This window comes from Gavialis gangeticus, unplaced genomic scaffold (genome assembly GCF_001723915.1).
Source record: "Gavialis gangeticus isolate Ggan-Ray unplaced genomic scaffold, GavGan_comp1, whole genome shotgun sequence".
NCBI lineage: Eukaryota > Metazoa > Chordata > Crocodylia > Gavialidae > Gavialis > Gavialis gangeticus.
The window spans coordinates 4,509,591-4,516,665 of record NW_017729011.1 but is presented as its reverse complement, the minus strand read 5'-3'; positions in this window follow the sequence as shown (position 1 = coordinate 4,516,665).

Here is a 7,075-nt window from a genome sequence, read left to right as displayed (position 1 = left end):
TCAAAAGCCTGGCACCAACAGAGAAGCATAGCTCCTGTTAAATAACTAGCTAGGTGCCAGCAGGGCTACTGCTTATAAGAGGCAGTCATGCCCATGCCGGCAACTGGGCCAGCTGGGGGTACTTAGGCCACCGCCAGCCAGACCCACACAGGCAATCAGGGCCAGCTGGGGTCAATTGACCATGCCTGCTGCCCTGGCTCCTGACACATGGGACATGTGTGCCTCTGCAGGGTGCGTGCACACTACAAGGAACAGTATAGGCACATGCCTTGGTGGCCCTGCAAGTTTGTACAGTATCATCTATTTAGCTATGCTGCAGCTAATACCCTCCTTTACAGCTGGTGCCAGGCAGACTCAGGGCTGCTCTCTGCATCTGTCCAAGCCCCTTGTTACACGGGTGACAGGAACATGGTTGGTAGGTGGTTTTCCATTACCAGGAGCTTGTAAGGGGTTGCAAGGGGAGGATCATGAAAGCTAGGGTTTGCAGCATGCCTTCCACTTAGTCAGTTTGGGGCTGATCCCGATTTGCAGCAACAAGTTTGCCAAATTGCTGAGGTCACCAGGTGAGGGCAGCCTTGCCTCCATGCTAGAAAGACTCGCCCTGGGCTTTCCTCAACTGTTGTTGTAGAGCTCCCTGCTGCTAGAGGACACCAAACTGCAGCGACAGAGTCTGAAATAGCCAGGCCCTTGTTTCCATTGAATCTAATTCTCTCTCTTCTGTCCCATGCCTGTCACTCTGAAATCTGGTTTCACATAAGTGCCCACTGGAGGCTGGGATTCACTTTGTGAGCAGGCTAGTGGCTCATTCAGACTGGGTGGACTGCAGCAGCTGTTTTGCAGGTCAGCACTCTCGCAGTGGGAGAGGGAGTAGCAGTACTTGGGGCTGACAAAGGCATGGGGACAGCCTTCTTTTGGGGACATGGTAGGAGCTTGCTATGTGCAAGAGGATCCAGCAATGTATCAAAGTGGTTCACTCACTGATGACAAGGAAAAGATCAGATCTTTTTTCTTGGAGACAGTGATTGTTAGGTCACTATTTTTCCAGCTGTGGACCCCTCAATTACAGAAAGGTAGGGTGGGGGCCTGGCTCAGTATGAGTGGTGGGTGTAGGCACAGGGGTGGGCAAGTGAGTGGGGCTTCTAGACTGAATCATTGAGATTTCTAGGAGCGCCCAGCCAAAATACACTTGTGCCAGGAGCTCATTCTCAGAGCTGGGAAAGGACAGGCTGCTCCCAACAATGTGTGCCCATTCCTCAGAGTGGTGGCTGTGGGGCAAAGCCAGCCATACATTAGACATGTACCCGCTGCCTATGGTGAGAGGGCTTCATGTCTGTGGGTGGGCTAAACAAAATTCCTGATAACCACCAAACTGGCTGGCAGACAAAGGATAAAGGTCCACCTGAACCTCAATTGCCAATCAGGGTAATTGATACACAGCAGCCCACAAGGGAATAATGTGGCCAGCATCACATCCCCACTACAGAAAGGATGTGGACAAGTTGGACAGAGTCCAACAGAGGGCAATGAAAATAGTTAGGGGGCTGGGGCATATAACTTAGGAGGAGAGGTTGAGGGAACTAAGCTTATTTAGTCTGCAGAAAGGGGTGGGATTTGATAGCAGCCTTTAGCTACCTGAAGGGTGGTTCAAAAGAAGCTGGACCTAAACTGTTTTCAGTGATGACAGATGACAGAACAAGGAGCAATGGACTCAAGTTGCAGCAAGGGAAGTTTTGGTTAGATATTAAGAAAAACTTTCTTGCAAGGAAGTGGTGAAGCACTGGAACATGCTACCTAGAGAGGATATGGAATCTCCATCCTTGGAGGTTTTTAAGGCCCGGCTCAGCAAAGCTCTGGCTGGGATGATTTAGTTGGGGCAGGCCCTGCTTTGAGCAGGAGGTTGGACTAGATGACCTCCTGAGGTCCCTTCCAACCCTTATTTTCTATGATACTATGATCACATCCGTCTGCCTTCAACTTCCATATCCAAATGACCAGGTAGCCATTTACAGCTGGGTGAGTTGGAGGTGGCCTTTGGTAAAAGTCCAGAATGAAGTTCAAGCTCTTACCTTATAGCTGTGGTTAGATACCTGCTACTACACCACACAGAACATGTAGGAAATAATATTTATTAGGAACAGAAATGCATGGCTAGTCCAAAACAATAGGCACCATCTTCTGGCAGCCTGGGGCAACATTGGAGCCAGATCGGAAGCAACAATGCTACTGCAGAGAATAAGCAATATCTCCCAGGTATAGAGGATATTCCTGTGATCCAGTTCATTCCTGATCCCTGGCCGTTTCATTGTAGGGAAGAAAACCAAAGTCTGAGATCAGGTGCTTTACACTTACATCATCTTTTTCCCAGTCCCTTCATTTTTTACCTTTCTGGTCACTTTGATCTGCCTCTTGTGTATGGGTCTCTCTCTGCGAGAGATTCTAGCACTTTTCCTGAAAGTCAAGGTACATTTTCCAAAGCCACATAGGGCTGCAGACATGGCTTTGCCTGAGAACCTGACTGTAGCTTAAAGATTTGTGGCCAAGGCACATGCACACAACAACTGTACCCAAGCCCTGGCTTCGCATCTTCCTGCCAAACAAGTGTCCTCCTTTGCAGGCAACCTTGGGCTCTTGGTACCATGCTCAGGGATATCAGCTGTGTTGCCTGGAAGGAGGCATCACCCTGAATCCAACTCGCTGTCTGCCTTTAAAGAAACAAGGGGAAATTGTGAGGAAAGAGAAGTCCCGGCTGAATTTGCCTCTGTATCGGATGAGTCTTGTCAGCAAGTCTCTCTGACAAGCAGCACTGAGTCTAGGCATTATCCCAGCAGCTCTTCTGAGGGCCAAGGCACAGAGGGAGAAAGCTGACCTCTCCGTCCCCACCTTATATGCCATCACTTTATGATCTCAGTCTCATGGACTGTGCCAGTTTTGTGCCTCTTCTGCCTGGCCATTTGGGCCATGGCTATGCTTTGAGGCTCTGCTCTACCTGCTGATGGGAGCAGAGGGCGTTATAACTGGATGGGCGTGGGGAAGTCAGAGGATCTACCTCAACTTGGACTCTTCTGGCTTCTGCATATTTAGGTGGTATCTTATTGGAAGAGCAAGAAGTTTGGGGCTCATATACAATGAACACTGCATGCCACAGAGATGGCTGTCCCCATACTGCTGCACAGTTATTAATAAGCAACAGGTATGATTAGTGCTTCACCTGCTTAGAGCATTTCTGATGTCAACTACTTTTCACCAGCCATTATACAGCTGGGGAAACTGAGGCACCAAGAAGGAAGGAGATAGACCCAAGGCCAAGCACAGCACTCATAGCAGAGATGGGACTAGAAGTCATCAAGCTAAAATTGTGCAAATCTCTGAGCTGTCTTAGGTCAAGCTGGGGCAATAAGTGCATAATGTGAGCAGAACTGGGTGAACCAGACTATCCCCAGATTCAAGCACCTGGCACACAGAGGGCAGGCCTGGCAAGGTCCTCTGGCCTCAGTGAGTCATACCCTGCCCACTCAGGCACCTGCCACTCATCAGAGCCCTGAATTATCCCATGACCACCTGCCAGATTAGGGAGACTGGAGGGCAATAGTGCTCTAGGTCCTGCTGCAAATCAGAGTGCTGGATTAGCCAGAGGAATGGCTCTGCTGACAGCTTAAGCCTCAGAGCAAAGCAGCACTCCCTGGTGTGAGGCTGTATCTCTGCCTAGGTGGAGCCTGCACCCACAAGTCCTGTGAGCAAGCAGGGTGTCTTACCCAAGGGCCCAACTTTCAGCAGTGCTGAACACTCGTTGTTCCCCAGAAAACCAGGGGCACCTGCAGGCACTGACTGTTTATGGTAAGTCCATGAGGAGTGATGCAGGGGGTTCCTTGTACCATGTCAGGCATCCGTAAGGATGACCCTAGTGCTGCCTAGTGGCTTTGCAAATCACAGCCTAGCAATATACTGTGGGTAGGGCTGTGCCGCTGTTGGGAGGGTATTGCAGCATGCTAATTAAACCAGCTAGTGTGGGCTTGCTGCTTGCGTGCAAGTTGGCTTTCTAGCCTACGCTAAGCTATGTGTTGCTCTAGTTTCATTGTTAGCAGTAACAAAGGCAGATAGTGTGAGCTGGCTTGGGTATGCCTACTTGAGCTGCAGTCACACTTCTTTCTACCTGTGATGTACAAACAGCCTTCATTGCCCCGGGTTTTTACCCTCTCACATCCCAGGGTAACAGGGTGTTGCCTTTACACCACTGTGCAACTGGGGAACTAAGGGCCAGAGAGGATAACACCCCTATCTTCAAAGGTGCATAGCTGCCTAGCAACCATGGGTTTAAGTGAAGATTTGGGCCTAAGAGATTTGTCCAAAGTTACACATGGAGCTGGTGGCATGGCACAAAAATTGAACCCAGGACTTCCCATTCCTAGACCGGTGCTCTAGTCCAGTGTTTCCCAACCTTTTCCAGCCCAAGGCACACTTACATTAATACCAATTTTCTGCAGCACACCTGTTAAGGCATTCCCCATCCTCATACCTATCGTAGCTCATTGCCATGGCAAAATTCTGTTCATTTCTGATGGCACACTTGTGCCGCAGCACACTGGGTGGGAAACACTGCCCTAGTCCCTTCATAGGCAGACAAGGTTCTTTGGGTGAATCCGATATCTTTCATTAGACCAACTGAAATAGTTGGGAAAAATTCTTTGCGTGTTTTTGGGTACAAATACCCTCCATCAGGCAGAGGAAGCATCTGCAATTGATCTAACAAAAGATCCCTAAGAACCTTTTCTGCCTAGATCCTTAGACCAACATGGCTACTACTGACACCCCTATCCCCTTCATTACACTCCACAGTCTTCTCCTTTTAGTTTCCTAATCTATCTACCATTCAAACAGTTTGATGGAAAAAAGAGCTTAAATACTATATATGCTGTTATTTAAAAATAAATCTGAGATCCTTAACTGAAACATGCCATTTGGTTCATGGAAACACAAATGTTTCAAAGGTAACAGGTAAAAGTTTAAATGTTTAAGACTTTTTTGGTGATGAGAAAAATTTCCCAAGTAGCAGATTTTAGTCAGCAGATAATTCTGAGCTCTCTGCTAGATGTTCAAGCCCATATTGATGTTTCCTTCTGCTCTGTGGTTATGACAAGTCTTCCCAGTATAGTTCAGTCAGTCACCATGTGGCCCTTTTTTTGCTACTAAATGGGTGAGTCTACATATGCAAATGCTGCTAGATGGGTTTACGCTGCAGTAATTTACTGCAGCATAAACTCACTCTGGGCAGGCATCTACACATGCAGGCATCAGTATCCCCTCTAAACTGTGTGGCATGCACAGCTGTGCAGGCGCACCTGCACAGCCGTGAATGCTAGCAGGCATTTGGGAGCAGATTTGCTGCTCCTGGCACTAGCCCGCCCCTGCCCCCTCTGGCCCTATACTGACCCCCTGCAGCAGTCAGGAGGAGGTGGAGGGTCCAGCCACACCTGCCCGTGGCCAGCATCCATCTTTAAAAGCCAGCCCTGAACACTGTTCCTTGGCCACCTGCGTTCCTGGCCTGGAGCAGCATGCAGAGCATGGTGCCAGCATGCTGTGGTTCTGTCGTCAGAGCCTGAGCTCATTGCGCCAAGGCTGCTCCACCCCCAGGTCCCAGGAGTGACATCCAGTGGCCCAGGCTCCTGCTGTACACTCTGGTTGCCCTGCTGTGCCACCATGGTGACCACCGCCTGGCTCAGGTCAGTCTCAGCCCTGGTGGCACCCCCACACAGCATGTTTGCCCAGACTCACCGCAGTGTCTGAGGCCCCCCCACCATCACACTGCTGCCACCTGGACCCCATGCTGCTGCCCAGACTGTGGCAGGAATGCTGAGGATGTGCATCTCGATGCCATCACTGCTGCTATCCATGCACTCCTGGGCTTCCAGCCCCACCAGGACTGGTGGCTGCATGTTGTCTAGCACACCTAGGATGATGAGCAGTGGCTGGAGTTGTTCCGGATGACCAAGACCACCTTGAGCAGCTCCACCTGCAGCTGGAGGGGCAGGCCACCACCATGTGGCGGCCACTCCCTATGGACACCTGGCTGGCCATTGCTGTGCTCAGGCTGGCCACACCAACCAGCCTGCACTATGTCGGCCACCTCTTCAGCGTGGGTAAGGTGATTGCTGGGGATGCCATCCTGGAGGTCTGTGGCACCCTCCAGGACATGCTGGGACAAACTGTGCTCTGGGTCCACGACCCTCTGGAGATGGTGGTAGGAGTTCTGTGCCCTGGGCTTCCCCCAGTGCATTAGAGCCCTGGATGGGACCCACATCCCCATCACCTGCCCACCACACAGCAACTTCCCCTACTACAGCTGGCAGGGCTTTTACTCCATCAAGCTCCAAGCCATCATCGACCACCACAGTGCCTTCATCAATGTGAGCACTGGCTGGACGGGCAGCACCCATGATGCCCACATCTTCTGCAGCTCCGCCCTGCCAGCCCTGGTGGACAGCAGATGCTTTGACCCAGGGGTGCCAGACCTCCAGCTGGGTGTAGTGATGGTTCTGCCCCTTTTCATCGGGAACCCCACCTACCCACTGCTGCCTTGGGTCATGAGGCCCTACGTTGGCCCCACTTCAACAGGTGTCTGGGACAGACCTGCATGCTGGTGGAGCACACCTTCAGCTGCCTGAAGCGATGCTGGCACACCGTTCACCTCAAGGTTGCTGAGGCCAACATCCCCAGGTCATCATCACAGCCCATGTGCTACATAACCTCTGCAAGGCCCAGGGGGAGCTCTTCTGCAATGCCTGGGTGGAGGAGGCACAGCGGGTGGTGGATGCCTGGCACAAGGAACACCAGCTGCAGCAGCAGCAACAGCAACTGGTCTCCCCCACCAAGGCCCCAGGCAAGCTGCACACCCACCAGTGGAGGCCTGGGCACTGGGTGCAAGAGGCACTGGCTGACCATCTCCTCCTGGACTCCGCACTGTAGGCTACTTGGATGGCTGTCCACAGACTCCAGCCCCACCACACACCCCAAGCACCCACGCCCACTGTGGACAGTTGTCAGAAAAAGCATTTTGTTCCCCTCCACAAACCCAGACCCC